Source organism: Dermacentor albipictus, chromosome 3, assembly GCF_038994185.2.
Source record: "Dermacentor albipictus isolate Rhodes 1998 colony chromosome 3, USDA_Dalb.pri_finalv2, whole genome shotgun sequence".
Lineage (NCBI taxonomy): Eukaryota > Metazoa > Arthropoda > Arachnida > Ixodida > Ixodidae > Dermacentor > Dermacentor albipictus.
In genome coordinates, this window is record NC_091823.1 from 177,935,974 (window position 1) to 177,947,101 (window position 11,128).

Sequence of the window (11,128 nt, forward strand, 5' to 3'; positions counted from 1 at the left end):
AGGAGGGTAGGGGAAGTATTCTCAGATCATGAACAGCAGGTTGCCATTATCCCTCAAGAGAAAAGTGTATAACAGCTGTGTCTTACCAGTACTCACGTACGGGGCAGAAACCTGGAGGCTTATGAAAAGGGTTCTACTTAAGTTGAGGATGACGCAACGAGGAATGGAAAGAAGAATGATAGGTGTAACGTTAAGAGATAAGAAAAGAGCAGATTGGGTGAGGGAACAAACTCGAGTTAATGACATCTTAGTTGAAATCAAGAAAAAGAAATGGGCATGGGCAGGACATGTAATGAGGGGGGAAGACAACCGATGGTCATTAAGGGTTACGGACTGGATTCCAAGGGACGGGAAGCGTACCAGGAGGAGGCAGACGGTTAGGTGGGCGGATGAGATTAAGAAGTTTGCAGGGACGACATGGGCACATTTAGTACATGACCGGGGTAGTTGGAGAAGTATGGGCGAGGCATTTGCCATGCAGTGGGCAAAACCACGATGATGATGATAATGATGATCAGGGGAAGCGTGGAGGGTTGACCTGGCATTTGCTGCGGATTGCGTGCGCGCTATGGAGGTACTGGGTTCGTCTCTTGATCGAGTTGCCGAGCGCTGTACGAGGACGGACCAGTAACTCAAGCAGCGGCAGGCCGACCGCGAATGGACCAACACCGAAGTCGTCGCCAAGAGCCGCGCACGAGCTGAACAAGTGCTGGCGTGAGGAAACGCGCCAGTAGCATCCAGCCAAGGGACCTTCGTGGTGTCTGTCTCTTCAGCGCAAACTGAGCAGGAAGATCACAGCACGCACAAAGGTAGGAGTGATCTGCAGAATGCTTTCAAGATACGGCGCGCGCCGCTGTGCAAACTACGCAGTTGCTTCCAGAGTACAGGCCCTCTCCCGCGCTGCCTTCCCCCTTTCCTTCCTTGTGCGCGATTTGGCTCACCGTCGCACGCTTTCACTCGCGCATACAGGATACGGCGCGCGGCACGATGTTATCGCCCCTGGAATTTATACGGAACATAGCGCCGACCACGACGACATAGATGCGCCTGATGTGCCCATTTCATTGCTATCGTAATTATATAATCATATATTAATGTCTTTAATTTCCATTTCAAGGCTGTGGGAGGCAGGGAAATAAAGCTAGATTTCCAGCTTGATGGGCTCTCGCCTCCCCGATACAAATATATGATTTAAAAAAAAAGCATACAGTACAAGCATATGAGCACAGACAAAAAGGAATATGAGAATGCAAAAACAAACGACAATTTTTACACAAATGTACCATTCCAAAAAAACAAAGCCATGTGCATAATATCAAGTCGCACATTTAAAAAAAAAGTGTCACCCTTTCTCATATAACTCAAACAAAATGACGCAAATCTTTTGGCCGAATGCGTTGAAGATTTAAATTGTAATTTTGGCACAGGCTTAGGAAATATGGAAGAGTGTTTGTGAGATTATGTTGTCCGAAACCCGTTCTGAATGAATGTATGTGCAAACAAAAGGTGTTTCTGGTTGCATACGTGATATTTCTTTTCTGCAGTGATGCCAGGTATGAAATGAAAAAAGACGTTGATTTAGAACTCCCTGTTGTATTTAGAAATTAGGCGGTAAGCGTACAGATCATGAATCGGCATTATGCGGTCTTTCATGAAGAGCGGTTTAGATGAGTGGTCATATCGTACATTGTACATTATTCGGAGCATTATTTTCTGCTGAACATGTAATTTTCGTTGATTCGTGAGGGTTGTTTCCGCCCAGATCAAATGACAATAATTTAGATTGGAACAGAACAATCAGTTGTGACGTAACATTTTAAGTTTTATGGGGTGGAATTGCTTATCAGTGTAAATCGATCCAGTGACACGTGACAGCTTAGACGCTATGTAATTTGTGGGATCACCCCATGTGATTTCCTCGTTGTAAAGTACACCTAGTACTTTAAAGGAATCTACTACCTCTATTTTAAAATTCTTCAGGGTGATATCATCGTTAATATGAACATCCTTGTTTTTTGGACGGTAATTGGCACCCATAGCAATGGCCCCCATACTCTTGCACGCGACCCACGCGAACGCAGTGATGCGTCACTGTAATGCTTTCTTTATTCTTTACAGCTCTGTACACACATGGAATGGAATGCTGCGAATAAGTGTTAGTCTGCTTTTTTTTTTCAAAACTCAAATGTGCTCTCTCCTAACCCCTGCATTGTAAGTCGCCGTATGACCTTGGGATTGCTAGACTGCTCCTCGACTGCTAATTGAGTTAAAACATAACATTCGGTCACATAACGCGTTTAAACTTACACAAAATTTGTGAATCATACATAAAAGGAAAGCCCCTAGCTCGAAGTAAAATATACACCGAAGAAAGGGTTTTTGATGTGCAAAGACATATTGACAAAAAATGACCATATTTTTGGGTGCAAATAAAAGCTGAAAAGCTGAACCATATAGGTATGTATAAATAGATAATAGCTCATGAGATGGGAAAAACATAAGTAATTGAGGCATGCCCAAGATTTAGAAACATTTTGTTGTGGAGAAGCCAAAAAATACCCGCCGTGGTTGCTTAGTTGCTGTGGTGTTTGGCTCTGACAACGAGGTCGCAGGAGTGAATTCCGGCCACGTGCCCCTGTTTCGATGGGGGCGAAATGCGTAAATGCCCGTGTACTTAAATTTAGGTGCACGTTAAGAAACCCCAGGTGGTCTAAATTTCCGGAGTCCTCCACTACGGCGTGCCTCATAGCCAGAAAGTGGTTTTGGCACGTAAAACCCCATATTTTTTTAGGCCAAGAAATAACGGCGCCAAAAGAAAGTAAAAACAGTACTATGTCCAATAGAAAGCTTTAAGAAAGTACACGGTGAATATCTGCGGCCAGTCATACACACGAAACTAATACGACTTCTTTCTCATCAGTGAACTTGCAAATTGATTAAAGGGGAATGTAGGTAGCCACGTGCACCGCGATGCTCTCGACCTGTGTGTGGCGATTTTCGTAATCAACGCTGGATATGGAGGCGTTGTAAGAAACAGTGCGTATGCGATTCATACGAGGCGTCAGCATCGACAGGAAATTTGAGGAATAAGGGAGCACGCTCTCAGCGTCGCTACACGCCAAAGAACTCGTATTTATTTCACATTTATAATTTCCACATATTTTCTTTGCAGTATATACATTCTTTGTATTGTACGTGCTCTTGCGCCATAAGATTTTGTTAGAAGTTACCACTTAGTCCATTCTTTTTGTTTATCATTTCTCACACGCCGTCAATCCACTTAGGTAGAAGCCCATAAAAGCAAATACCTTGAGCGAGGTGGGGTTATCGACTGTCACGCACTGCAAACCAGAACCGCACGCCCGACTTCCTCGTGCGCCTTCACATGTGCTTGAAAACCACTGCATTTGTTTCTTCTGGCATTCGACTACGTGCTCTTGTCATGAGCCGATGCACTCGCCACGGTGTAGGTTGCGAACACTTGGGAAAAAGCCCACCTGCATACCTCACGTATCGTGAGCATCGATTATACCTCGTTCCCTGGATGACAGCTGGCTGTCAAGCCGTCACAACGCTCATGGGCTTCGTTGTTCAGTCATGCCTAACCACTGAGGCAAGTTCGCGTACTTGGTTGTCAGCTGTCACTCCGACGAATCTTACCTGGATGTTTGCGAGGGCCGACGGCGCGATCACTGACAGCGTGGATGAAGAATGAGGGTCTAAGTGATGCGCACAGCGTTCGCTTCTGAACAGGCCTAACAGGATCGGCATGCGCTCAACCACTGTTTGTACTTGTGCTTCTTTTTTTAGCCAGGCGTGTTCCGTGAACCATGAAAAGGAAGAAGACTATGGTGCCACGACATGCCCGTTCGCGTTTCAATATCCTGGCGCAAAAAAGCAGTGCTGACGCCGCATATTGTGCGTAGGGTGGATTACTGAGGTATATTTAACAATTAAATAAAACGATGATGCAATAGATAACGAGGGAGCCCCCACTTTTATAGAAATTAGACAATGTCGCTTGCAAGGCGATGAATAGTTGAATACCTAATTGACAAACTGTTCGGGTACTTTACACAATTGAATGCTTCAGATATTTCTAATCATTATTTTGCCCTGAAAATCAAGAGCTGGTAGAAGCTGCAGTAAATTTGAATAACCCTCCATCCACCCCGCGTTTGAGATGGCAGAACAGTGAACTCAGAGGCGACTTCACATCCAGCTCCAAATGAGTAACATCAAAATAAATCATATATATCCAATTTAAAAACAAACTGCCTAACTTGAACGAGAGTACTGGTAGTTCAATGGTACGAATAGTAGTAAAACTGGATACATATGAGCGAGAAAATAACCTAATAAACAACATATCATGTGTTCAGGGAAGCATACGTTAAGACAGAAGTATTGCATGGTTCTGGTACGTACGAGGAGCGATAAAACATTTTTGCAACCTGGCTATGAGCAAGACTATCCAGCCATATATGGTCCTAGTGCCCAGATACTGCATTCGCTATTCTTCCGGATGATCTAGTTGAACACGGTGTCCTGCCACGTTTGTAAGCACGAGTACCAGAGCTTGATAAGTTTTTTGTACAAAGAAGTGAACTTTGTCTTCATAATTCACATGAAAATGGTCAATGTGTGTGACGGTGAACGCCATTCCTTTGCAACAGTAGCTGGTTGTTTCCGTGTGCGGTGACGCGGATGTACATGGCGACCCGATGTGAGGGCCATACATCACTTCAACAAATTAGGATCTATCGGCTCGAGTCTGAAGCCTTACCGTAGGCCATGGTCAAATTATTGCATACTTCAGACTGTTTAAGGGCAAGTGAGAGAGGGGAACAACTAAGTGGACGGACGCAGGCGCTTCAGCCTATCCACTTTCCTAACCTCGTCACAGATTCACAACACGGTTTTATTTTGAAGCAATTACCAGTACCGTCTCCTTCGGAAACACTCCTGCGATACACGAGACAGGCAGCCGAGGCCGCAAACTGGTCACTGTGCCTCCCTCCAGACGCGACTAGTGAATTCGCTGTAGGCGCTGAAAGCTTTTTCCTTTACTAATTTTCCTTTTTTTCCGACACTACTTTTAAATGCTGTTCCATTCTGCCGAAAATATATCGAGTACCTAGACGCGTTCATAGCCGCCTGCGTACGGAAGACTCGGAAACAACGATGTTAGAACCATTCAAAAATACTATGCCATACCACCTGCCACGATCACCAAAACCCGCATACCACGTATAATTCAAGCGTGTTCTGAGGCACTTGTGGTATACTACATGGACTTTAACTGACTCTACCGACATGCCTCGCAATGACTTTCTGATTAGAGCCCCCCCCCCCCCCCCCCCAATGAAAAAAAAAGTGCGACGCTAAACGTAGAGAAAAAGTGATGCGTAGATTTGCGGCAGCATGCAAGTAAATACCGTAAGGTCAACAGATGCAAAGTTCACAGATACATTTTCATCAAATAAAAATAAAATTCGTAGTTTGCGTTCAGTTTTTCTTCTACATTTGCACTTGTTTTTTTTTTGGCGGGTTTCCATTTGTACTCCTGTAGATCACGAGCATGTATTCGCTACTGTGAAAGGTTGTCGGTACGCCTGTAATGTTTGCCTAGCCGAGTCCACGGCCGTCTGCGCACGTGCGATGTCGGAACTACTACGCCAGAACCGTTTGGAAATCGTTTTATATTGAGTTACCCATCCCGATCAGGAAATATCTATCGCGAATAAATAAAACCAAAGAAGCTTTTAGGCATGTAGGGCCCTCTGGGCTTTACTTGCCGGCGATGAGGTAGCCTTGCCGACTATGGGATAATCTGACTTAGCTATGGCGAATGCTCGGTCGCCATAGTGGCAAGTTCGAATCCCTGTGTGACGTTTTTTTGACGAAAGTGAGCTTGAAATTCACCTCCTCCAGTGCACAACATCTGCAGGCTTTGAGTGACGCCTATCGCCGGCAAAGGATGCTGAGAGCGAGTGGAGCTAGACTAATCAAGGTACAAGCAAATTAGGAAGGCCCACTAAGCTTCAAGAAGACACTCCCCCACCAGAACAGGAATTGGCCTCCCTGGTGCAATCATCAACCACTACGTCCCGAATGACTCACTCAATTACCCAATGGCCCTCAGCCCCCAGCTGCTGTCGAGCGCCTGACCAAGGCGGTGGTCAGACCTGTAACGCACCAGAGACTGCTAAGGATTTCTGGGTCCGCACAGGTCGCCAATGGATACTGACCCTTGCAACGTTTAACACAAGAACCCTCTCGAGGGAGGCTAGCTAAGCAAAGTTTTTTGAGGAACTATCAGACATTGTTTGGGATATCATCGGCCTTAGTGAGATTAGAACTGGTGAGGCCTATACATTGCTGAATAATGGACATGTCCTCTGCTATAGAGGTCTCCTAGGTAAGAAGCAATACGGGGTACGATTCATAATTCATAAGGACATTGCGGGCAACGCTGACGCATTTTACAGCATGAATGAGAGGGTGGCTGTAGTCTTATTCAAACTTACTATGACGTATAGATAAAAGGTAGTACAAGATTACGCTCCAACATCCAGTGACCATGATGAGGAAGTAGATCAGTTTTACGAAGATGTTGAATTAACAATGAAAAACGTGGAAGCTTAGTACACTGTAGTAATGGGAGACAATAATGCAAAAGTGGGGAAAAAGCAGGCTAGTGAACAAGCAGTTGGCAACTACGGCGCCGATTCTAGGAACGCTCGAGGAGAGATGCTGTTAGAATTCGCAGAAAGGTATAAGCTTCGAATAATGAACGACTTTTTTAGGAAGCGTAGCAACTGAAAGTGGACCTGGAAAAGCCGTAATGGGTAAACAAGAAACGAAATTGAACTCACTATTGATCATTGCGTAACCTGGTGCCCGGGGCACACAGGGATAGCGGGAAACGGACGGGCGGACCGCTTGGCTCGAGGCATGACAGGCCGAGCCGCGGGTCACACCAACCAAGAAAACACCTCGACACCCCGTGCGCCGAGAGAAATCTTCGAATTACAACGACTGTGCGGGCGAACCGAAGCCCTTCCCCACCCGGACCTAAACAGGGGGCAAGCACGGGACTGGCGCCTCCTGCAAACAAACGTTTTCCCGCATTTACACAGGCCACACAAAATGTACCCCGACAAAAACAGGGACAAATGCCAGTGGTGCGCAGCAACACAGAAACTAGAACACATAACAATCCAGTGCGTGTTACGTCCGGCAGCTGCCACCTCGCCGCTGCTAGCCAACAATCGCCATAACTGGTCCTGGGAGGCGCGAGTCGCGGAAGTGGAATTGGAAAGCCAACTGGTGACCCTTGACCAGGTCCGGCGAGCCGCTGTAAATAGTGGGACCTTGGAAGAGGGGCTGCACGCCCCATAACCAAACAACCTCTACTACAATAAACGTTTACTCTCTTTGACTTCGTACTATCTGCTGATTCCAGCATAGTGCAGGATGTAAAAATGATAGGTATGGTAAACTGCAGTGATCAAAGGTTAGCGAGGGCTAAGATTCATCTCAATTTGAAGAGAAAAAGAGCGAAATTGGTAAAGAAGAAACAGGTGAAACTAGAGGCAGCATGGGTAAAAGCAGAGAAATTTAGGCTGGTACTTGCAAACAAATATGCAGCCTTAGAACATAAAGATGATGATGGCATAGAGCGAATGAATCAAACGGTAAATAGGCTGGCTTCAGAGGCAGCAATTGAAGTGGGAGGCAAGGCCCCAAGGCAACCAGTAGGCAAGCTCTCCTCAGTAAGAAAAGGACCTAATAAAGAAACGACAAAGAATGAACGTGTCCAACTCAAGAGATAAGACAGAATTCGTGGAACTGTCAAAATGAACAACAAGGCGAAAATAAGTGACATTCGTAAGTATAACATGTAAAAGACTGACGGACCCGTAAAACATGGACGCAGCCTGAAATCACTGAGAAAGAAACTTGGCATAGGACAAACCAAGATGTATGCACTGGAAGATAAGCAGGGTAATATCATCAGCAATTTCGAAGGTATAATAAAAGCAGCGCAAGGATTCTATACTGACTTGTACAATACCCACAGGCGTCAGGGTACCTCCATTACAAACACTAATGAACAGGATACGGAAACTCCTCTTATAACTAGCGATGAGGTAAGAAGGGCTTTGCAAGACATGTTATTTGGATGAGCGGCAGGAGGAGATGGAAAAACAGCCGATTTAATAAAAGATGGAGGAGACCTAATACTTGGAAAACTGGCGGCTCTTTATACAATGTGTCCATAGACTGCAAGGGTCCAAGAAAACTGGAAGAATGCAAACATTATACTAATGGACAAAAAATGAAGACGTTACAGAACTGAAAAATTATTGGCCCATTAGCTTAATCTCTGTTTTATATAAAATATATACCGACATTATCCCTAATAAAAAAGGTGCACATTGGATTTAGGTCAACCAAGGGAACAGGCTGGCTTCAGGAAGGGATACTCTACAAGGGCTCACATCCATGTCATTAATCAGTTTATCGAAAACTTTGGAGAGTGCAATATGCCTCTCTATATGAATTTCAAACAACGAAAAGGCATTTGACTCAATAGAGATACCAGCAGTCGTAGAGGCATTAAGTAATTAAGGAGTACAGAACACTTACGTAAATACCTTGGAAATATCTACACAGGTTCCACAGCTACCTAACTTCTACACAAGAAAAGCAGGAAGATACCTGTAAATAAAGGGTTCAAACAGGGAGCCGCAATGTCTCCAATGCTGTTCACGGCTTGCTTGGAAGAAGTATTCAAGCTATTAAACTGGGGAGGCTTAAGAGTAAGGATCAACATCGAATATCTCAGCAACCTTCGGTTTGCCGATGACATCGTTCTATTCAGCAACAATGCAGACGAGTTACAACAAATGATTGAGGACCTTAACAGGGAGAGTGTAAGAGTGGGGTTGAAGATGAGCAGGCAAAAGACGAAGATAATGACAGATAGCCGGGCAAAGGAACAAGAGTTCAGGATTTCCACTCTGCCTGTAGAGTCTGTGAGCTAGTACGTTTACCTTAGCCAAATAATAACAGGGAGCCCTGCTCATGAGATGGAAGTTCATAGAAAAATAAAAATGGGTTGGATCGCATACGCTAGACATTGTCAGCTCCTGACTGGAAGCTTACCATTATCATTGAAAAGGAAGGTATACAATCAGTGCATTTTACCAGTGCTGTCATATGGGGCAGAGACTTGGAGGCTGAAAAAGAAGCTTGAGAAGAAGTTAAGGATCACGCAAAGAGCGATGGAACGAAGATTGCTAGGCGTGACATTAAGAGACAGAAAGAGAGTGGTTTGGATCAGAGCGTAAACAGGTATTAGCAATACTCTAGTTGACATCAAGAGAGAGAGAGAGAAAACATTTATTAGGACCATCGAGGTCGAGTGGGTGGTGTCCTCATTCCAGGGCTCCACTGGCCATGGCTGCCCGACGTTCTTGCTGGACGAGAGCTTCTTGTCCCACCAGGGTATCGCCGGTCAGCTGTACCTCCCACCGCTCAAATGACGTGCTAGGCGTCTTTATGTGTTGAGGGTTGCCCCCGCACCCCCACGAGACGTGCAAGAGTGCAGGGCGCGTGTCGTTGCACCAGGGGCAGATGCCGCGATATGTTTGTGGGAGCATTTTACTGTATCTGTGTAGGCTTGGAAATGTGTTGGTCTGAATCAGTCGGAGAGCTACGGCATCTTCAGTTTTGAGCTTACTTTGAGGCGGAGGATAAATCCTGCGGTTCAGTCGCTGGATCTCGAGTCCGTCGCAGTAATTGGACGGCATAAGCATGAAGGTAGAGGTTGGGTATTGATGAGACGATTGGTGTTGCCCCGCTCGGTTGATAAGCGCTCGAGCTAGGGCGTTTGCCCTTTCGTTCCCCTGCACACCCGCGTGGCCCAGCGTCCACGTGATTTGATGGTATCCTTGCAGCCTCGGGCGTGAAATCTGAGCCACCAGCAGCGGTGTTCACCCGTGGGTAAAATTACGGCAGGCCTTTTGCGAGTCACTAACGACATGGACTTCCCTGCCTACCCTGTCTTCTTGCTCATTGCCAGCACCGCGGCTATGGTCTCAGCCGCAGCTGGTGTGTCGGCCCTACGAAGGCCGTGATGGTCAAGGAGTTGTCTCTCCCGTTCACGGCGGCTACCGCGAAGAGGCCCCCTACAGGGTACACCGCCATGTCCACGTACGTTACGTACGGGTCACCCTTGAATTGTCGGTGCTGTCTGACGACGCGAGCCTTGCGTCGTCCTTCATGAAGTTCATGACTTATGTTCTTCGGTATCGGGTTTGCCTTGATCTTACCTCTTACCTCAGGCGGGAGCTATCGTTGGCCATTGAGGGCACGGAGCTCCGTTGCCATTCCGGTCCGCTGGAAGATGGCTCTGCCCGCCGCCGTGTTCTGTAGTCTGGCCTTTTGCGAAGACGTAACCGCGTCTGACAGCTCGGCGAAGGTTTTGTGGATCCCGAGAGCCGCTAACTTCTCGTTTGAGGTGGTGACAGGGAGACCCAGGGCCATTTTGTACGCGCCTCTGATGATGGCATCGACTTGTTCTTGGTCGCGTTTGTTTAGCGAGTGATAGTGATACAGCATGCTATACGTTATTCTGCTCATCACCAGAGCCTGGACGAAGCGAAGCGTGTCCTCTTCTCACATGCCCTTGCGGCTTCTTGTAATTCGTTTTATAATCCGCGAGATCTGGTTGATGGCAAACCTTAGGTTTTGGATGGTGTGGTAGGCTTTTAGGTTGCTCTGGATCCAAAAACCCAGAATCCTAGTCTTATTGCCTTCCGTGATCTTCTGGCCCTCAAGATAGAGGTCGATAGGGTGGGGGGCTTATAGATTCCTCCTCCGTGCACCCGGATCAACTCGGGCACGCAACGCGTCCCGCTCGCTGCCGGAAATCTCTCCACGGCCGTCGCGGCCTCGTGAAGGGTCGCCTCTCTTCGCACTACGGAGCCCTTGGTGGCCCAGAGCGTGATGTCGTCCGCGTACAGGGTGTAACCTAGGTCGGGGATCTTCCGCAGCTCTTTGGTGAGCGCTAGCATCGCGACGTTGAAGAGAATCAGGGAGATTATCGCTCCTTGCG

General features: G+C 46.7%; 1 long non-coding RNA gene across 1 annotated transcript in view; it reads right to left on the reverse strand.

Annotated features, from left to right (window-relative positions):
• LOC135919199 (uncharacterized) overlaps positions 1–3,463 on the reverse strand; it is a 56,761-nt gene extending 53,298 nt beyond the window's left edge. Inside the window, exon 1 of the long non-coding RNA XR_010569918.1 lies at positions 3,309–3,463. This is a non-coding gene — a long non-coding RNA (uncharacterized lncRNA). The remainder of the gene's footprint in view (positions 1–3,308) is intronic.
• Between the last annotated feature and the right edge of the window lie 7,665 nt (positions 3,464–11,128).